General features: G+C 36.1%; 1 protein-coding gene across 1 annotated transcript in view; it reads left to right on the forward strand.

Annotated features, from left to right (window-relative positions):
- The first annotated feature begins 11089 nt into the window (after positions 1-11089).
- Positions 11090-23661, forward strand: part of LOC5567299 — a 440692-nt gene continuing 428120 nt past the window's right edge. Inside the window, exon 1 of the mRNA XM_021850757.1 lies at positions 11090-12385. The gene's annotated coding sequence lies outside the window, so the exon portion shown is untranslated. The remainder of the gene's footprint in view (positions 12386-23661) is intronic.

Raw genomic sequence — 23661 nt, forward strand, 5'->3', positions numbered from 1 at the left:
ACGACGAGACAATGCGGTTCGCTCTCGGAGTAGAATGCAGTTTTCCAGTGCGCATCGTACCTTCGTGCTGTGCGTACACGAATTCTCTCTGCTCTTGGAAGTTTTCTTAAAAACTACCTAAAGCAATAAAACAGTACTTTTCAGTGCTACAAAACAGTACTTTTCAGTGCTACAAAACAGTACTTTTCAGTGCTGAAATTAAAAACGGTACTTTTCAGTGCTACTAAAACAGTACTTTTCAGTACTACTTTTTCTACTATTGATCCCTTTACGATCCTTGTTTGGACCCGTGCCTTCGATTTTTCGTTGGACCCGCTGGCGAAAGCTAGCGGTGGTAATCCTTCTTGGACACCGTCTTGGGAAAAAACCTTTCGAAGGTCACGTCTTCTTTCGTTTATCAATTAAACATGGTATCAACAACAAACAAAAGGAAGGGTGAATCTCTGAATTCACTACTTCCTTCCAAAAAAGTGGGTTTTAAAACTGTCACTACACGTGGCAAGAATGGAAGAAAGGACGCTTCCCCGGAATGCGAAGTTTCTTCCAAGGGTGAAATGAATAATTGTATCGAAATGAGCAATCAGTTCGATGCTCTAGACAAATTTTCCGAACACCAAATCGAAGCAGCCTCTAGCCCAGGCTCTTTGATTCAAGTGAGGAAGCAAAGAGTGCCGCCTATCGTGGTCAGTTGTTCCGAATTTGGGGGATTTAGGCAGGAGATCTTGAACTCCATTAGGGGAATCAAGGTTTCCTTCCAAATCGCAAAGAAAGGAGACTGTCGCGTTTTGCCGGAAACTCTTAAAGATCGTGAGCTTCTTCTCAAACATCTTGAAGAGAAGAAGCACAAATTTTTCACTTATGACGACAAAACTGAACGTTTGTTCAAAGTTGTCTTGAAAGGTCTCTCAAGTGACTATAAATCACCTGAAGAGATCAAAAATGGAATAAATGATTTACTTGGATTTTCCCCAGTCCAAGTAATCATTATGAAAAAGAGAACCCAATCTGGCATTGTTCGGAAAGGGCTTTCTCAAGAATTTTATTTAGTTCACTTTAACAAAAAAGAACTAAATAATATTAAAGCTTTAGAAAAAGCAAAACTTATGTTTGATGTCCGTGTGACATGGGAACATTTCCAGAAACCTGGAGGAAATTACCAGAACCCCACTCAGTGCCGTCGGTGCCAAAAGTGGGGTCATGGTACAAAAAATTGTCGTATGGATGCTAAATGCATGATTTGCGGAGGTTCTTCTCACGCCAAAGACGTCTGTCCAGTGAAGGAAGATACCACCAAATTCATATGTTGTAATTGTGGGGCTAACCATAAGTCCAATTTTTGGAATTGTCCTTCACGCAAAAAGGTCATTGAGGCTCGTGCCAGGCAGATGAAAGATAATATCCGTTACGATAACGGTCGTTTCCGGAATTTGCCTGGTAGAGTATCGAACAATGCTCATTTTTCAGTTAACGATCGCTTGATCATGAATCATACCCATCAGGAAGATCATAATCATGCTCATTCACAAACTAATTTTAATCCGTCGGGTAGCCGTTCGAATCTTTCTATTTCGAATGTATCTACCCACGGTAAATCCTTTGCCGATATCGTAGCAGGAAATTCGAACTCTTCCCCTGTTCGATCCATGGGTACCCATTCTACTTGTTTCAAATCAAATGGAAAAAACCCTACCGCCACAGGTAACTCCGCTTCTTCGTCTACCGGAAATTCCAATGAGAAATCACATGACATGTCTGCCTCTGATTTTAATTTTCTAACTGAACAATTGAATCTAATGATTGATGCAATGTTCAAAGCCACCACTATGACTGAAGCAGTCCAAGTAGGTGTAAAATTTACAAATCAAATTGTTATTGGAATACGTTTTTCTAATGGATCCAAATAATAATTTAAATATTTTAAATTGGAATGCTCGTTCTCTGAATGGTAAAGAGGACGAGCTGTTTAATTTTCTTACGGTTAATAACGTGCATATAGCAGTTATTACCGAAACGTATTTAAAACCTGGATCTAAACTCAAAAGAGATCCTAACTTTTTTGTTTATCGTAATGATCGACTTGATGGGGCATGTGGGGGAGTTGCAATCATCATTCATAGGCGTATAAAACATCAACTGTTTTCATCATTTGAAACTAAAGTTTTTGAAACTTTAGGTGTTTCTGTTGAAACACAGTTTGGTAAATATACTTTCATAGCTGCCTATTTGCCTTTTCAATGCTCTGGGCAGCAAGTTAATTTGTTCCAAACTGACTTGCGTAAATTGACTCGCAATAAGTCAAAATTTTTTGTCATTGGTGACTTTAATGCCAAACATCGGTCATGGAATAATTCTCAAAGTAATTCCAACGGCAGAATTTTATTTGATGAGTGCTCTTCAGGATATTTCTCAATTCAATACCCTGATAGCCCCACATGTTTTTCCTCTTCTAGAAATCCATCTACGATTGATTTGGTCTTAACCGACTCTAGTCATCTTTGTAGCCAACTGATTACTCATGCTGATTTTGATTCTGATCATGTCCCTGTTACATTTCAAATATCCCAAGAAGCGATTCTCAATCCTATCAGCTCCACTTTCAATTATTTACGAGCAGACTGGAATATATATAAAACGTATGTTGACTCCAATCTTGATGTTAACATTTCTTTAGAAACTAAACTTGATATTGACAATGCTCTTGAAACTTTAACAAATTCCATTGTTGAAGCCCGGAGCATTGCAATTCCAAAATGTGAAGTAAAATTTGAATCCGTGATTATAGACGATGATCTTAAACTCTTGATCCGTCTTAAAAACGTGAGGAGAAGGCAATTTCAACGCACTCGCGATCCTGCTATGAAAATTATATGGCAGGATTTGCAGAAAGAAATCAAGAAACGTTTTGCTCAATTAAGAAACAAAAAATTTGAAAATAAAATTTCTCAATTGGACCCTGGCTCTAAGCCCTTTTGGAAATTATCGAAAATCTTGAAAAAACCTCAGAAGCCAATACCGGCATTGAAAGAGGAAAACAAATTATTACTAACTAATTTCGAAAAAGCTCAAAAACTTGCTATGCAGTTTGTAAGTGCGCACAATTTTAATTTAGGACTTACTAGTCCAATTGAAAATGAAGTTACTCAGGAGTTCGAAAATATTCTCAATCAACAGAACGTTTTCGAAAATGCCTGGGAGACTGATTTGGAAGAAGTGAGAACTATTATTAAAAAATTCAAAAACATGAAAGCTCCTGGCGATGATGGAATTTTCTACATCCTCATCAAGAAACTTCCAGAAAGTAGCTTATCATTTTTAGTTAATATATTTAACAAATGTTTTCAATTAGCATATTTTCCTGACAAATGGAAAAATGCTAAGGTTGTTCCAATTTTAAAACCAGACAAAAATCCTGCAGAAGCTTCTAGCTATCGTCCAATCAGTTTGCTTTCCTCCATCAGTAAACTTTTTGAAAAGGTTATTTTGAACAGAATGATGGCCCACATCAACGAAAATTCAATTTTTGTCAATGAACAGTTCGGATTCCGCCATGGACATTCGACCACTCATCAACTTTTACGTGTAACAAATTTGATCCGTTCCAACAAATCTGAAGGCTATTCTACTGGTCTTGCTCTTCTAGACATAGAAAAAGCATTCGACAGTGTTTGGCATGAAGGTTTGATTGTAAAATTGAAAAACTTTAATTTTCCAACATACATTGTTAGAATAATTCAAAGTTATCTGTCAAATCACTTCAGGTTAATTATCAGAACTCCAGATCTGAAAGACTTCCTGTAAGAGCTGGTGTTCCTCAAGGCAGCATTTTGGGACCAATATTATACAATATTTTCACATCTGACTTACCTGAGCTACCTCAGGGATGTCAAAAATCTTTGTTTGCGGATGACACAGGCCTCTCCGCCAAAGGACGAAGCCTGCGTGTCATCTGTAGTCGATTGCAAAAAAGTTTGGATATTTTTTCTTCATACTTGCAAAAATGGAAGATTTCTCCTAATGCTTTCAAAACTCAACTAATAATATTCCCACATAAACCAAAAGCTCTTTATTTGAAACCTTCAAGTAGACATGTTGTCACGATGAGAGGGGTTCCAATAAATTGGTCAGATGAAGTTAAGTATCTAGGGCTCATGCTAGATAAGAATTTAACTTTCAAAAATCACATTGAGGGCATTCAAGCCAAATGTAATAAATATGTAAAATGTCTCTATCCCCTTATTAATAGAAAATCAAAACTTTGTCTTAAGAACAAGCTGTTGATATTCAAACAAATTTTCAGGCCAGCCATGTTGTATGCTGTACCAATATGGACTAGCTGTTGTAAAACCAGGAAGAAAGCTCTGCAGAGAATTCAAAATAAAATTTTGAAAATGATTTTGAGGCTTCCACCCTGGTATAGTACCAATGAGTTACATAGAATATCCAATGTTGAAACATTGGAACAAATGTCAAATACAATCATTAATAATTTCAGGCAAAAATCGTTACAATCTTCTATTGCCACGATTAATGCGTTATATGTTTAGGTTAAGTTAGGTTAAGTATATTAAAAACGTTTTTTTTTCTCTTATAAGCAGGTGAAATCAACTCACCTGTAAAAAAAACTGAACTGCTACGGCAAATGAAATGTAATATGTTGTTAACAAAATGTTAATTAAATCTTAAATTTGTTTTACCAAATTAGGATGATAGTGTTGTCAAATAACACAGAACACCTAGATATAAGAAATGAATGTAATGTTTGGAATGATACTAAAAAAAAAAAAAAAAAAAAAAAAAAAAAAAAAAAAAAAAAAAAAAAAAAAAAAAAAAAAAAAAAAAAAATGCAGTTTTCCACCTGTCTCCTTACCATCGAGGTTCACAATCGGCGGCACCGCACATCGTCTCGTTCCATTTGATCAGTGAGGGCTGTCGGGACGTCTCGGTTGTTTGGCTGCTAGGGCCACAGGGAAAGCTCAACAGGACAGTAAGAAGAAGAGCGCTCGTCGTCGTCGTCGGTGGTGTGTGACCTTAGTTGGGTGGAGTGGGTGGAAGATTTGTAATGTTGTTGTTGGCGGCATGGCCCGAGTGAGAGCGAATAGTTGTGCTGAGCAAACATTTTACATTTTTGATAATAGGGTAATAGAGGTATTTTGGTTGCAGGTTCACATTTTTTTTTCAATCGATCAACGAGTCTGATTCATCATGTTGTTGAAATTATTAGACCCGCATTGTTCTGACATCTCAGAGAAGCCGATTTGTGGTAGAACCGCACCGGCCTCAATGGTGACGGTATTTGGTTAGCAGAAGAAGGGCGCTAATGCAATAGAGTTAGAGACACGGTCAAGGTCGTGGTAATCGCTCACATAACCTATGTGAGCTTCTCTAGTATAACTGAAATTAGGCCGTACCAGTAACAGATTTCGTGCACAATTTTGGTAAAAAAAACTCACAATCACGTTTACCATGCTTATCTCGGATTTCTACAACTTTGCCATACGATGATCAAGAAGAAGCTGTCTCATATAAACTGTGATTTGAAAAGCCTTCTGTCTTCAGGCAACAAGTTAAAGGCGATCAGCACTTTTCTATGTTCCTGTTGATGTAGATATTTCGGGGTGGTAAGATGGATCAATTCAAATTTGGAGGTGATCAGTGGCGTAGCTAGGGCTTTCGGGGCCCGGTGCGGGATCAAACTCGGAGGCCCATTAAAATCGGAATAGTGAATACAGCTCAGAGAATCCAACCTGTCATCCCTCAGAGGGTCTTTCTGAAAATGTCTGTTAAGATTTCTCGTGACGGTACGCCAAATATTACTAGATGTACTTAAAGATTTCCTGAGAGCAAAATTCAGATGTTAGCTTAAAGTTTCCTTCTGTAAATAATTCAAAGATTTTTATCATGAGTTCATTGGGCGATTCCTTCACGAATTTCACAAAAAAAATCCTCCCAGATTTCAGGATACCTTGAAGAATTTATCCACGATTTTTTTCCAAGGATAAACTCGGAAGTTACTATAGGGATTTCTTCAAAGATTCGTTTGTCAAGGAAGTGATCTTTCTCGACACTCATCTAATGATTCTAACATATAATTCAGAAATAACTCTAGAGGTTTCCTCGGTTTTTCTTATTTCCTCTTATTTTCATTCAGAGGTACTTTTATATAGTATCTTATCTAAATATACCCTTGAAAGATTTTTCCAAGTTTTCTTTTGGAATTTTTCAGAACTCATTCCAAAATTTTCTCACCGAATTTTTCAAAGATTTCATCCAGGATTTCAGTAAGAATGTCTACAAGGAGATGCTGGGGAAAATGTTCAGAAATAATTGGATGGAAATAAAAAAAATCCGGTGTTTATTTCTAAACTAAATTTTAAAAATATCCTGTTTCAAAGGAAAAAAAATTCCTACAAGATAGAAATCTTCTAAAGATTTTCGGATTTCTTCTAGACTTATGAGAGAAAATCTTGGGTTAATAGCCCGAAAAACTGATAAAATAGTTCTCTGTCGGAGAATATACCCAACTAAACCCATAACTTCCAGCAGGATTTTCTGGAGAAAATCCCAGAAAAATCTCGAGGAAGGAATTGAAAGAATTACAGGAAGCATTGTTGTAGCATTTTGTGGTGTTATACTTAAATTAACCCAAGTAACACGGAAAACATAAATCCAAATTTAAAAATATACAGTTTGTCCTACAATGGTTGCTATAAAGTATTTAAAACATGTTATGTCTCGCGTAAGTCTCTATTTTGTTTTGTAAAACATTCTAATATTTAACTTGAATGAAGATGTTCTAGTAAGGCATATAATTTGTTTTGCAATACAAATCTACCATTTTTCTGGAAATGTTCTGATTATGTTTACTATGTATCAACCGTATCATGTTTTATATTTGTCTTCTTATATTTATCAAAACATTTGTTTGGTTATATGTTTTATTTCGGTTGGTTTAGACTTATACGAAAAATAAACAGTCTCAATATGCCATATTATGTTACATATATGTCATAATATATACTTTTTTCAAACGTGTTCTAAATAAACAAATAATGTTTATTTTCAGTCCAATATAAGTTTTTTTAGTTGTCTATAAAATAAATGCAACCCTTTGACAATTATTACTTGTGATAGCATGGATGATACACTGCCGATCAATAAATTCTCCATATGGTGTTCGCTGAATACTTTTAAGCAAATGTTTTGAGAAAATTATTATGTTTAAGGTGTGCTCTGAATGCCAATCTATCAATTTATATGAATGAATAGAGTGTAGTGGTTGAATGCCACAGTTTAGAACAAAAAAGTTTCAATGGAATTACCTATCTCGCTCACAGTTATGTGCAGGGCTTACGCGTTTTTGTGAAAAATGTAGGAAATAAATATTTAAATATTTAGAAAACACTTCACAGTCATTTGGTGTAGGTATTTTTCGTCAACGAAAATGTAACACAAAGGTTGCCGGAATAGTTTTTAGTAATTGCCTGATCTTCTTCTTCTTGGCATTACAACCTCACTGGGACAGAGCCTGCTTCTCAACTTAGTGTTCTTATGAGCACTTCCACAGTTGCGAAAATGGCAACTAAGGCAAAGAAAGCTCTCAGTTTCTTTGCCTTAGTTGCCATTTTCGCAATCGTATATCATGTGGCAGGTACGATAATACTCTATGCCCAGGGAAGTCAAGGAAATTTCCATTACAAAAAGATCCTGAACCGACTGGGAATCGAACCCAGACACCTGTCGAACAATGTATGTTGAACGATTTATAAAGGCGAATTGTTTTTTCAAAGCAAAAGTGCATATTTCACCATAATTTTTGATTCGCACATTAATTTACTGTTAAATAACAGTTAACTTCAGCCGTAATCCTGCAATCATAAATGAAGGCTTGTCAATGTTTGCACTTTTACATTTTTCATTGTCGACCATCCAATGCATTTTAACTACCAAATATTCTCAGCATATTGTTGCGTTCATGGTTTTGTTGGACAAAACAAAAAGTATAATACATAATTATGTATAGCTAAACCCATACGATACATTATTTTGACAACAAAAATATGTTGCACAAGCTCCACCTGCTGCGCTTTTCCAATCGTATTTGAGTATGAATTTCTGTTTTTTTCGCTATGAAAAAGAACATTTTCATTAGTCATATTAAAGTCATTGTGATTCATATGAGACATGTTGTGTTACTTGGGAAGTTGAAGAATCCATTGAGAATTTACTTAAAAAATTATCCAAGAAATGTTTGAAAGGACTCTTATTTATGGAGAGATGTGTGAGTAATACTCGGTTATATATATGGGTAATTTTTTGCAAGAATTTCTAAAAGATTTTATCAAAATGTCTATGGCAGGGCCTTTCAAGAAATTTTCGTTATGTTTCTTGAAAAATTTTCTACGCGGTTTTTTTTTTCAAACCTAGAATAACCTATGTATAATTTCTCTAGTTTTTACCCTGGAATGGTAATTATTAGAGAAATCGGTTAAACTGAAAGGGATGGTAATTATGAGAGAATTTGTTAAAAACTGAATTTTTACTGCTGTGAGAAATATTTAGGAACTCGGAACTCGGGGCCCGGTGCGGACCACACCCGCTAGTTATGCTACTGGAGATAATACACCGAGCAGTACGAATTGTGTTCACTAAGTATCGAATGTGCCACCAAAAATCGTCAATTGAGAGAGACACCTTGTAACGTGCAGCAGGAGGAAGAAAAATCACTAGTTTCCAGCTGCGGCTATATTTCGTAGAAAGTCAGATACGCCACGACACGCCCTGCTTGTGACGCAGAAGAATTACCAGCTGAATTGCAACATTAAACCAACATTAGAACCGTCGATGATCATAGATAAGTCATTTGCATTTTCAAAGAGTTCTCTCTGAAATTCCTTAGGGTATTCTTTCGAATGTATTGCTTTGAAGTTATATGAATTGTATACCAAATTGGGTGCAAAAATTACTTCGTTACTTAGAACAATCATTTCTTATTTTGCCTGGATTCCAATTAGTATTTTTATATGAGTTCAACTAGTAATGCATATTATTTGTCAATAAAAGAAGAAAAGAATTTATTCGAGATTGGCAAATTTTTCGTTACGTAATATTTGAATGAACCCATATGTACCGAAGAAATTCCTACGCGAATTTCAATTATCGAAAATCAGAAAACTTATTTGAGGGATATCTTTGTTAATCTTAGCAGTTTCAGCTTAAAAAGATTGTAAAAAATAAAATTTGGTGTAATTTCTGTAAAAATCCAGAAGTAAAATAAGTGAATCTCCAAATGAATTCTAGTGGAGTTCTCAAAAGTATCCATGAAAAGTGTATTTGGTTAGTCTAAATATGGATATCATCAAGAAATTTCAATTTGGAATTCGCATCGTTGTAGGAGTTATAATGAGTGAATCCCAAGAAGAGGAGCAATTTATGAAGGAATATCTGAAGAAAATACTGAAGATGTATAATGAAATGAACTCGTCGAATTTTAGAAGAAATAACAGAATAAATACACATAAATGTTAGGGTACTTCTTATTCTATGTAATTTCTCAAAACCAAAAATTTGTGTGTTCTTCTGGATTTAAATCACATAAGAAAAGATACCTCAAAATTTGAACCAAAGATATAAAGATTAAGCAACTTGAAGGTGAATTTTCAAGTTATAAAATATGCCATTCAGTGAAGTCTTCATATTTTTGTTATTTTGTAATCAATTTGCAATCCTGTGTCTAAAAGCCTCACTAATAACGAATATTTAAATAAAAAAAATGAAGCTTACACTTACACAAGTATCATTATTTTAAAAATAACATTTATGTAAAAATGTCTGAAGCTCTTTGACAGAAGTTGATTCAAGCAGTACTTGAAGAATTAACCAAAAAGCAACAAAATTCAAATGATATTTTATACTTTGTAGCAAACTAGTTGACAATGATTTTTAAGAATATATGCATCGTGAGATCGATATAGGTTATTATTATTTATCTGTATTAACGAGATTTTTAGCCTTGGGCTAGTTCATCTCGGGACCAACGGCTTTACTTCCCTTCCGAAGGAATTCGTCACTGAAATTTTTAGTGACTATCTCGGGGATGGGATTCGATCCCAGGTCCTCGGCGTGAGAGGCGTGTGTTCTAACCACTACACCAGGTCCGTCCCCAGATCGATATAGGGTATGTGTACCAGTTATGGATATACAGTACTGACCCGATTTTGTCAGCCCTCGATTTTGTCTGCCCCCGATATTGTCTACCCCCGATTTTGGCAGCTTTCTGACCCGATTTTGTCAGCCTAATTTAAATTTGTCAAAACATTGTTATCGTCATGTTTTACCACGTTTACATTGACATTAATGATGATTTCTGATGTCATGCACGCATGGGCGTAGCCAGAGGGGGCAATGGCAATGCCTATTATTAAGTGTTAAAAATCGATATTACCAATATAAGGGAGGGGGAGCCCCGGATAAAACAAAAACGGTCTACGCCCAAGTCCATCGCCCTCTTAAAAGTCCATATAACCATGTAACACGTCAAAATTTGAAAAACAGGAATAAAATAATTTTACCCGATTTTGTCAGGTTCCCCATTTTGTCAGTCTAAAATTCATCGAGGGGCTGATAAAATCGGGTCCTTACTGTAGTGGTTCCCTATTTCACCATACATGATTATTTTAATGTCTACTAATTTTGAAAATTGTTGTGTGTTGTAGTAGTAAGATGTAAGATATATCTTGATGTTCCTTATGTCAAAATAGAGAACAATTTGAAATTGTTTAATAGTTAAAAGGAAACATATAGTTAAGTATGAGCACTTCAGCAGATAGTCAGAAGAACTTCCAATTAGACCCCTGAATCATTTCAATCTTCCCGATAAAAGCATTATCCTTAAAATATAACCACCTACTCGATACTGGTGCTACCGGTCGCCCACCGAAGAAAAAACACCGCTTTCCACAAAACTCGTTTCTCGAGATTTGTGGAAATGAGCAACGAGAGCGAAAAGCCACGCGAGAGGGAGAGAGCATGTGGCGAACTGCTAACGAGACAGATTTTCCCTTTGGCAGCCGATGATATCCTTCAGCGTAGCCGGAAAATCCGCAACTTTAGTGCAAATTGCATCGTTGGCAGTGACGGACGAACCGTTGTGTCCTTTGTCGGTGTTTTAGGATTGCAATTTCCGGGTGTTCAAGAATCCGATTGGTGCAAGGCGGCTAGTGTGTGTATGTTGAAAAGTTTCGATTTGCCGTAGTGTCGCGTTGTTTGCTTTAACTCCGGTGCGGCCAAATTTGGGCCAGGTCGGTGAAAAGGGGCAGCAGTATTTTTTGTGTGTGCAGAATTAAAGTGGAAGATCCCTTCCGGGAGCAATCGAAACAACTGAGGCCTTGTGCTTTCATGGAGCATTTCGAAAGTGGCCGGATGCTGATGACAGTGATGCAGTAGCAACGGAATTTTCATTCGGCTGGGATATAGTCGATGTGTGCTGGGAAGTGCTAGAGAAGTGTCTAAGCCCAAATGATACAACGTTCGGGTGGAAATTAAACTTCTGTTAAAGAGGAAAGAATTTCGTATGGAATTTCACTTGCAACAGTTCCGTGTGTTTCTGGGCGAATATATTGGATAACGTTCTTCGTTTAATGTTCCTGCCTGGAGGATATTCGTGCTCAAGTTGAAATTCTTCGACGGTTATTGCTGTTTGTTGCTTTTGGTAGGGTTCCAGAGAGGCTATAAGGAAGTTTAAACCTACCAGCTGGCAAGTGAAAAGATATATAAGATCAAAAACAATCCTACATAGTAATATCTAGCCATATATGTGTATAGAGTGCACCTGTGCAATATTTCAATCAGAATTATCCGTAAGCATCTATCCTTATCATCGTATCATCATTAACCATTATCATAACCATAATCATAACAGTTATCCGTCATACGTAGTATTATGCTTTAACGTGTCTGAAGAAGAATACCAATAGAAGAAGCTTTTTGTGTATGTGCAATAAAAGTAGCAAAGTGAACATATCATATTGTCGTAGCTGAGAAAACGAACATCCTGCTAAATTTAGTGAATATAATAAGAAAAAAAAAATTGTGATCCTCGACTTCTGAATCGGGGAGGCAAATCTAGATGTGTGCTTTAAAGGTGTTTATCATATCAACAACGGCCACAGAAGCAGCGAGCAGCAAGTGGCGGTAACAACAGCACTGGTGGCAGTTTCAACACCGGTTTACCTACGTCACAGTTCCGGTTTTGTGTGTTTGAACAAGAAAAAGGAGCTCATTAATCATCTTGTGGGACGGTTTTCGCGCGCGCATTGAAGCGTTTTTCGGACCGACCGGCAGCAGTTGTAGTAAACGCAGCAACAGGAGCAACGCGGTGAAATAAAAGGTATTTACGGTGTAATTAATTTTCAGGACATTGTGGGGAGTTTTTGTTTTCGAGTACCAGTGGTGTTAGACAAATTGTTGAAATTTGCTCCTTAATGGGATCGTTGATTGTGCATTGGGATGAGTAATGTTGTATCAAATGGACTTCGTAATGCGTATTACTTACAAATTGCAATTTGAATTGTTATTTTCTTTTATTTAGTGCATGCTTTTTTTTTATCTTAAACATCTATTTAGTCTAAACCTATGAATAAAATAGAGCATTTTCTGGAATATCAGATGCGAGATACTTACAGTTACAAAATGCATTGACAAGATGATTTTTCGTCGCCCAATCAGTAATAAGAATTAATGTTTTGCAGTATTACGTGATCCCTCGAGCAATTTCGTTGTTCATGCTTCCGGTTGTAGTGTGACTACAGTTATCACTACATATATAGCTGCGGCATGCAATGTTTTTCACCAGAGAAGCACAAAATTCAACAGTGAGACGATTGGAGGAAGAGATTTAGAATTTCAGGAAAAAATAAACATATTTGCTGGGAAATTTCTAGTGGAATCATTGCAAAGATTTGCATTGGTGTTTTTGGTAGATTTTCAAGAGCATTTTAGACAGAGTTCCAGACAGAGTTTACAATGGCTTAGTTATACAAACGAATCCACGAATAAGTTTCTGTTGAAATGCAATGTTTTCAATATATTCTTATACATTTTTTTCCTTTCTTTAGTTCAATTTTACTTAGTGTAAAATATATTTTTTAGTAATTTCGTTCATCTCTAGGGCAAGTGTACCATTAGTGGTGCACCTAAGGGAAAACTGCTAAAACACGGTGTTAAGATCATGAAATATATGATTTTAACGTATCATTCGATAGATCTCAAATCCTTCTATCATTCAAATGTATAAGAATCACGATTCATTTGAAATTTCCCTGCAAAAAGCCTTGCACCAATAATAGGAACACTGTTCCTTTAGTGGAGGTATATTTTAAGGATGGTTCCTTTAGTTGCGCAAACCATTGATTTCTTATGGGACCCACCACTATGGGTACTGATGCACCATTATTATAGGTGCAAGGAGCAAAAAAATTAAGCAAAATAATTGTTTTAAATAGTTTTACGGTTAAATTTCATGAATATTATTCGATTACTTGTATCATTTTCGCATCGTACATAATACAAAAATATCACATAATCATTTATTAGCGCGAAACATGCCAAAACACACTACCTCCACTATTGGAGCTACCTCCACTAAGGGAGCGTTTGCCCAAGTAGTTTAAAATGTATATAAACAAATATTGTTCTTCGTTGGTATAAAGTAATTTGACATAAAGTCATTTGGCATAAAGGGTTTGGATTAATGGTTGTTTAAATAGCATAATGACCATTTAGCAAAATGAGTGATTTAAAATGAGCATATTCAAACGCAATTTATTCCTTATAGAACTAGCAATTTTTTCTGCACCTTTAAAAACTGACACTCATATGTTTTTCGTTAAAGGAGATTGGGCAAAAATGTATGGGGTTTGGTCCCGGAATGTACACGGATGATTCATATATCATTTGAAAGATCTAAATGAGATAAGAAAAAGTTGATATGGGGCCAAAAATATTCGTCGTGGGAGAGAAAAGTTATGTAAGCTGGAAATATGTGAAAAGAGGTATGTTTTGAACAGTTTTCTATTAAGTAATATTTTCTTGCGCAAATGTTTTGAACTCGTGCGTATGTTTGTACTTATGCATGTTTTTATTTAACCCTACTTATATTTTTCAAATATTGTGATTTGACACAGATTTCAGGACGTTTTGTATTGCTGCAATGTTAATATTAAAAACATACGGAGATAAAATAATAAGGATATAGGTATGTGCGTTTCACAAACACGTCGCTTTAGGTAACAGTTGGACACAAATATCAAATCGTATTATCCTAATTCAGTGTTCTAGTAATATGTTTGTATAAACCAGCGGTTCATGTAATCAGGAACAAGTTTCCACACTATATCCGTTTTAACATTACAGTGATTGCGTTATTGGATTCTGTTCTACGCTGGTGGCAATACCTCGCTTGTCGTACACAGCTTAAGCGTGCTGGAAAACTGCACGACAGTTACCACACTTCTATCTTTGATATCATTAACGTCATACTGTCATGCTATTGCTTCTCAGAGAAGGGAATCATTTGAACTGAAAGTAACTGTAGTGTTTTACTGTTTGCTGTGTACAAACTGCCAATAATTCGAGCAGAACCATTTCAGTTGGCTATCAATGTCAGTTTCGTTGGCGGCGCCTGAGCACATGTACCTCCACAAATGCTTCGCTAAGATCGCTAAATACTCATGAGGATGTCAATAATGTGAATGTTCAGAAGTTATCACACTTGAGCTGGGAACAGCTATCATAGTGATGAACGACATGCAAAAACATGAAATCGGATGGTGGTCGATCAAAAAAAGAATGAGCAGGTTGAGGATCAACGGTCGATCAACGACACTGATGATGATAAAGATGCAACTGGACGGCAAGTAGGCCTGCCACCCAAGCTTCCACGTCAAGATCATCATGAGAGATTAGAACGCCTAGATTAGGAATAGATATGGACGATTGGGAAGATCAGTGCTCTCCGACTGGCGAACATGGATGTCCTACGCTTAATATGGTCATTCGCAGCACCTACTTCCAAGATAATCTCCCGTACTAATATAACTGGCGATCACCATTGCAAACGGACCCGAATCGATCAGGTATTGATGGATGGATTTCACATCTCCGACATAATCAACGTCAGAATCTATCGTGGTGCTTACATTTAGCCTACCCTCTACCTGATAGTAAGAAACTGCGCTTAAAACTCCCTGTCATTAACGACGAACGGTACCGACGCCAGTCAGCGTGACCTTCAGCGATTGAAGTAGAAGGATTTCGCCACAGCATCGCTCCACAGCTCGAGCAGTCGTTACCGGATTTGGTTTTGCTGACTGAAACCCTTCTTGGTTGTTCTACTACAGTGAAAGTAGCCATCAACCCACAGGTATAATCATTGTGCGTTGACCATTTTGCTCCACGACTTTCGTATACCAACTCGTAAAACGATAATGATTGACATTTTAACATAAGACTGGTAGGATAATGTAGGAGTACATGTGACACTAAACATCCACGTATGCAGTATACAGCGTGAGATGATTTATACTAGCTAGCTAGATTGACATTGTTTTAAACACATGAAATCCTAAAACTTCGCATATGTTACTGATAAGTTCAAATGAGCATTTCAATTCACATTTAACGTTTTTTAAGGCTGATGATGTTGTTAATTGAGGTTAAGCTGATGGTTTTATTGATCTCTTTGCAAAATCCGTTCTGGAGAAATATGTACTTTAGCTAAAACAATTACAGTCAGTTCTCTTATAAGACACCACACACTTTTATTTCACCACTGTCTCCAAATTGTTTTTCATCGAATGAAGCTGACTTTTTTATTTGAATATACAAGTCGCAATGTTACCTTATTGCGAGAAAAAAAAGGATTGGTCGGTCAATAAACTGCAATTAGTTTAATTTGAGTAGCAGGGTCTGGTAGAAAACTTAACTGAATATACGTACATATTTTATAACGATTTTAAAGTTATTACGGTCTAACATCACCATGTGATATTTTCATCTCTAAATCAAAGCTCTAATTCACTTCTTTACAGCATAGAGCTTTTCATCACCATAGGTGCTGAAAAAAAATATATGTTTTTATTTTTAATTGATAAAAAATATAGCAAAAAAATAATAAAAAAAACATAAAAAATCCATCTCAAACCATGCGGAATAACTTTTTTCTCCCACGACGAATATTTTTGACCCCATACAAACTTGTTCTTGTCTCACTTAGATCTTTCAAATGAGATATGAGTCATCTGTGTACATTCCGGGCCCAGATTTGCCCAATCTCCTTTCGGTATTTTTCGAAGCTATTTTTACCAAGATGGTACTACCATGTAGGATGAATCCCTGACTAGTTGTCAGCAAGCATGGTATCTGTTCAGAGATTTACCAAGTACAAGGCGGAGACAACAAGTGCTGCACGCAACTTAGGTTGTGTGTACATTGCAATGTTTAACTTATTAAATTGAAAGAAAGTTGATATAAGAAAAGGAAATCCTGAGTAAAAATTATTATTAATTAAATTTAGTTAAAATATCAACAGTGGCTATCAAGAATTGTTGTTACATTACGTTTTTACGGAATATGATTTGATTTGATCCTGCGTCCAGGATAAAGTTTGACTGATATATTATCGAACTGGATTTCAACGATTATTAAAAGCATAACTGAAAAAACTGTGACTTAATACCGTGTGGGACCGAAATCCGTACACCTAAGCACTAATCCAAATAGAATCCTCTGTTAAAAATATTTGGATTTGTAAAAGGAAATTGATCACTCTTTTTCTAAGAATTTCACATCTTTTAAGACATAATTAATCCCAAAATGAGCCTGAAGCTGAGTAGAAAACTTAAACAAACATGAATAAAATTCACTTTTATTGGATCGAAATCCGTACACTTTAATAAGGTACACCTGTGATTCGAAATCCGTACAACTGTCTAAAATTCAAAACTTTAATGCTAAAGACGTAAATTTTATCTCGGTCTTTTTATTCCAATTGAGCATCAAACTTCAAAATGATGCTTCCAGCAGCATATTCAGAACTATAAGACGCACTGACCACTCTACAGTAGGTTCCAGGTGCCCTGGGGGAAGTGGACAATTGAGAACATATTTGGAGCCATATCAATATGGGCATCAAAGTTCAAGATTTAAGAAAGTGATAATTCCGAAATCATTTCCAGAACCACTGCCTGCCATGACCACTCTATAGTAGGTTCTCTCGACGTGGCAAAATCAAAACATATCCGTAGTTACTTATGGGTATCAAATACTATGATTTTCGAAGGTGATGCTTCCGAAAGCACTTCCAGAATCACCGGCTGCCATGGCCACTGTATAGGTACCCCGATGGAAGTGGATAATTCCACACATGTACTAAATCATATCAATTGGGGTAAAAAAGCTCGATATTTATAAAATTCATGCTTCCACAAGCAGTTTTAGAATCACCATGCACCAGGGACAATTGGTTCCAGGTGCTTTGGAGGATGTGGAACATTTTTAGAATCACAAGATGTAAAAAAACCTATTGTTGATTCCAGGGGCCCCTAGAGAAGTGGCCAATTCGGAACATGACCACATCTCCCGGGGCAGTTATACCTTGCTATATAGTGGTCTAGCAGCGGCTGGTTATGAAAATGCTCCCGGGAGCTTTACCTTAAAAAATCTTGAAGTTTTACACCCATATTGATATAGACAGACATGCTCTTAATGGGCTACTTCCCCTAGGGCACCTGGAACCTACTATACAGTGGTCCATGCATCTAATGGTGCTGCCAAAAGCATAATTTGGAAGTTTGATGCCCACTTGGGTATAGCTCTGGATAATATTTACATGATTGGGAATACAGACATGACTACCGGAACCAGTTTTACGGAAATGATCATATATCTGAATAATTCTAACGAATCTTAATGTGTGCACCGGCATTCAGCTTCCAATAAATTCTAGTTTCATGGGGAATTGTAAACATCTATACAACATCACATTGCACAAAATACAACACAATAATCCTCCCAAACAGTTATCATACTTGTATTACTCCTGCGGAATTCCAAATACTCACTATGAGAAGTCATCATGATCAACAGTTGGTTCAGAAAAAGTGCGAATTTGACTATTAATACGTTAGAAGCTATTCTCACTCTTCTTACCAAATCACTAAGACGGCACACAAACCTATCATCGCAATGATGAGCGGTCACATTTTGATTTTGACCATTTTTGAATCATGGCCTACTTGCATTAAATTGGCTTGAACATCTAAAACTTATTGTAATTAGATTTGTAATTTTAAAACTGTATATTTATTCATTTTAATATTAAAATAATGAAAATTCTGACTGGTATAGTTTAATTCAGTCTGACCTAGTTAATTCAAGATCATGGGAATGTCCAATAAACTTTAATTTAATGGTGTACAAATTAATTCCAAAATAAGTCTGATTGGTGGGATTCATGCGAAACGTAAGAAATCCCTGGATTCAGACCAAGGATGGAAATCTAGTGATCATGACCAGTGCTGGGAATGGTAATAGTAGTAGGCTTGAATTTCGCAAAAATCACTTGGCTCTCTCACTACAGTAGTTTAAAATCGTGAATCTCATCAAGTAGCCCATATTGGGTACATGAATTTCTCTTAATCAGTAGTGTCATTGAAGGCTCTAAATGCGGGAAATGCAGCGGGAAATAGAACATTTTTCTACTGTAATTTTGGGTTGCCCTTAGCAACGAGTGTTTTGCAATTTTCAAGGCTTTTTGACTACAGCAGCGATGGGCGTGAGTTTCACTGGCTTCGCTGACTGTGATTGGCTTTGTTTGACTACTGTAGAGTGAATTTCAGATTTTTTCCCAACCCTGATCATGACAAAATAAATTTATCACGGTTGTTCTTTATCCTCAGATCATAGCAACAACGATCAACCTTTTGTCGTTAAACTATCACAACAAACTACGCTCCGCGAATAATGCATCGTTCTGCATGTGCGCTAGCGATAAATTGTTCGCTACTCAAAATTTCATTATTCTTTCGTTTTTTATTAGTGATTTGAATTCAGATTTGCTGTTTATTGATCTTTAATCATTTTGGCATGAGCTCCAAGAAAAATATCAGCTCGCAGACGGCATGATTCGAGTTTGATCGCTACTTGTAACAACAGCTTAGCTTAGCTTAGACTGACTACACATATCAATGGTTGCTATTCCGTGATTGACCGAAGTCAGTGAAAATGCACAAAGAATCAACTAGAAGTTCGGCTGGGATTGGCCATAATCTTCTTCAGTGTGCATAATTCAGTGCCTCTATTTATACATGGTCAATAACGGCGCCGGCCACGTCCTTGCAGTCAGGTGGGATTGGGGGAAGGAATGTTAGTGTGTAACCTTTGCTATTTGGAGACCGTGTTTGCCTCTGCATCTCCACAAAGGTTACTGGGAGAGATGTTTGTTAATGGGAAGGATCGTTGGGTCACAGGATTCACTTTGATAAGCGATTAGACCATGATAAATAATTATTTGTGAGATATAAACATGCTTATATGTAAATATAATATTTTCATTTGATATGAACAATATTTATGTAGAGAAAAATTATGCCGACACTTGAGGTGACGAATCTTTCAAAGTTTGTTGAATAAAGTGAACCTTTCGGAAGTCTACACTTGAAGTGTCGAACCATTCAAAGTTTTATTTTTGATTACAAAAATAAAGGTAAAAAGAAGAAGGTGTATTGAATAAAAAAAATTTAGACATAAATAATTTATGAATCAGAGTTTATGTCGACACTCCCAGTGACGAACCATTCATATTTTTTTGAAACATCATATTTACATCTCACCGTTGTAACGATTAACGGTACAGTCATACATATTTTATAGAATAGGAACAGTAACATGAAACGAGCTCACCAATTGATCCGTCATCATTGAGCAGCAACAATCCTCTTTCAGCTTCAGTCGTTTGCTCGGCTATATAAAAGCACTCAGAGAAAATAGGCGCGCGACCCGTGATGGAAAACAACTGACGACTACTCGGGCTTTCTTGAAGCACTGCCTAATCGAAAGCGGCACTTTTTCATTTTATTCGATCGACGCGCGACATGTTTGATCCTGTCCTCATCGCCGGCCCCCGCAGGAGCAAGCGTCAAGGTCGAAAGATCAAACACAACTCTTGATCGCTACTTGTAACAACAGCCGATAAACTCTTTGTCCCGCGACAAACAGTGCATCTGATGCTTGATTTATCGGTGCAACGCGCGCGTAGGGAAATCTTCAAATCATGTTGTTGCAAGAGCGACGGCCCTCTTAGACCGTTCAAATACCGTGTTGTTTGTCGCTAGAGTCAATTTTTTTCCATCCTTGATTCAGACTCATTATGTCAAATGACTATTATGCTAAACGACCTCTATGCCAAAGGACCGTTATGCCAAATGACCCTTATGCCAACTGACTTTTACCCGACTTTATGCCGAATGACTTACCATCGTAAAAAAATTGTTTGATGCAGTAGGAAATAGTTATAGGGTGTCCCAGAAAGTATGGGCAGGACCAAGGATGGCAATCTAGTGATCATGACAAAATCCATGATGCCTCGCGTTGTTCTTTATCCTGCGATCATAGCAACAACGATTAACTCTTTGTCGTCAAGTTATCACAACAAACTACGCTCCGCAAATGATGCATCGTGTTGTACGTGTGCTAGCGATTAACTGTTCGCAAAATAAAGTTTGATTATTTCGAGGATTTGTCCACTTTCACTTAATGATCTACCTCCATATATGTGGTTTGTGATTCTGAAACCATTCGGACATTGGCTGAGCGATAAATAATAGCGCGAATGCGGCATGATTCAAGTCGATCGCTACTTGTAACAACATCCGATAAACTCTTTGTCCCACGACAAACAGTGCAGAATCATGCTGCTGCGAGAGTAACGGCCCCCTTAGATTATTCCAATACTGTGTTGTTGATCGTTAGAGCCGATTTTTTTCCATCCTTGGGCAGGACTTTGATAATGAATATCGCAATATTTTTCCAAATAAATATTGTTTTATTTTTACTCTTGGGGTATTTCAAATGATGTTTGTGAAAATTTTGTTTGATAAAATAACCTCTTGCATTAAACATTTTGACATTAGAAAATCAATTCTTATCTAGGCAGCACATACCCTACTTTTGAATTATGTTGGAACTTAACTAATAATAAATGTTTTTATCGAAATCATCGATGTGGTGAGTTCAAGTACATTGTATCGAAGATGTTCCACACGAATTTTTGTTGAATATTTTATTCGGCTTTGCTAGAAAACACTTGAAAGAATTATAAAATTCCTCAAAATTGCTGATTTTTCTCTCCACATAAGATAAGTTAACGAAATCATAGATTTTCCGGTATTTTCAATATTAATAAAAACAATTCATTTCATATTTACTTGTGTAAAATATCTATACCTTTGGATAGGCAACATAAATTTTAGATTTTTACATGTTTTAACGGATATACAAGGACTTGGTTTGACTCTTTTCAAAATCGACCACAGCTGAAATCAGATTGTTAGTTTCTATTCAAATTTTATATACTTAAGTTTATGATTTCCAATAAAATAGGTGATAGTCTGAACATTTATCGTAACAGCAATGATACATATATTTTCTCAGATTTCTATTTTACGTACTTTATGGCCCAGCACAAATTTTGTACAACAAAGTCACTCAGTTATAACGCGATTTTTGCAGTACGAGTTGCACATTTATCCAATGAGGCTTGCTGAGTTTCTAATTTCAGTGGTGCGGGAATTGGGTAGAACAGGAAGGACATGTACTACGCACAAAAAGATCTGAGTAGGACAGCCAAAGGATTGTCCTACAAACGATTCAAAAAAAAAAAAAAAACAACAAAACCAGCAGAAATTTGGACTCGTGTGAAGAACGATTGAAAATATCTATACGAAACTAACTGTACGAATTGCTATAAGAAACTTCTTTAACCGTTAGAAAAACAAATGGAGCAATCCTTCATGGCATTTCCAAATGAATCAATGGATGGTTTCTCTAATATATCTACGGCCAACCCTGTAATGAGATGTATTGAGGTGTTTTTGGAACTTCCATAGTAATTTCTTGAAAAATCTATGAATGAAGTAATAGAATAATCTAAGACCAGTTCCATCGTGTTATACACAGCACGAGTGTGTATCTATTATCTAGTAAATCTTCCTAAAACTTCCTCAAGAGTTCAGGCGTTATTTCAGAGATCATTCTTCATACAAAGTGACTTTGGTAATTTCCACTTGTTTTATATGACAATACTTCAGGATTTTCTTTAGAAGTGTCTCACGGATTTATTTTTCAGAATAAATTCCTTGACATTTCCCTGGAGACATTCCCAGTTAAAAAAACTTACTTGAGAAAGTCTCAAAGTATTACAGAAGTAATTTCTGTAAAAACCTTAGAAGAAATCTCTGCAATTGATATAGGTATTTTTAGTGAAATCTCTTGTTGCAACTTTATAAAAATACCCAATAAATTGAGGAAAGTTTTGGGTAAATTCAATAGATTTGTAATGGATTTATAAAACAATAGCGTATCAGTATTATAACGCCTTTTGCTACATAGTATCACCAATGATGTCAGATAGACTTGTGCGCGAAACAATTGTATGAGAGTATACTGGAACGGTGTACGTGCAGATCTATATATTTGATAGTCTAGGAGAAATTCCTGTAGAAATTATTGGGCAGAAATATGTCAGAAATTCGTTATAGAACTCGTAATGGTGTTTTGATAGCATTATTGTTATGCTTGAAAATGATTAAGGTACCCCGGGGCAAGTGAGAATCCGGGGTAAGTGGGGCGTTTCGTCATAGCTCAACTAGGAAAAGTTTTTCATGGGGGTATTCTTCTGGAAAGTTGTAGATACAATGACAAGGAATGTATTTAGTACTAAACATATTGTTATTTTTATTACCATGTGGTTCATGTAACAGTTGTCAGTTCAGCGCCATTTTCAACTTGCATGACAAATTGTGACACGTTTCACGTCTTGCATTGACTCGCAAAAAATAAATGTGTTTTAAATCGAATTTCCATCAGTAAGCTATAATTTTTAGTATAATTACAAGCTGCTAACGATAAACCAGTATTTTGTTTTCATTTCATATGAAATTTTCGATGGTCTATCTTACCTCAAAATATATTTGTACCTGGGGTAAGTGGGACCTATCAAAACAAAAACCAGAATCTAAACTTTTCGTACACGTTTCATACATTTTGCTTGAGAGTAGCACTAAAACATTCAAACAAATGATTTTTTATCAAAAAAGATCAACCTCAAATTACGTAATTGCATAAGAGGGAGAAGAAAAGTGTTATTATTCTTTATTTTTTAATTATTTTTTTATTTTTGAAGTAAGACTTCAAAATTGAACAAACACACAGCTAAAATTTGAAATGCATCATGAAAACGATTACTTTTCTATGTTATTTGAACTTTATTTGTTATTTCTACCAAATTTAGTAGTGATGGAAAACAATTCCATCCCATAAGGTGGTTTTCTGCCATGCATATAAATAATAATAAAACATATTTATAATTTCGTCAATTATTGACTGTTT

The sequence above is a fragment of the Aedes aegypti genome, chromosome 3 (genome assembly GCF_002204515.2).
Source record: "Aedes aegypti strain LVP_AGWG chromosome 3, AaegL5.0 Primary Assembly, whole genome shotgun sequence".
In the NCBI taxonomy this organism is placed as follows: Eukaryota; Metazoa; Arthropoda; class Insecta; order Diptera; family Culicidae; genus Aedes; species Aedes aegypti.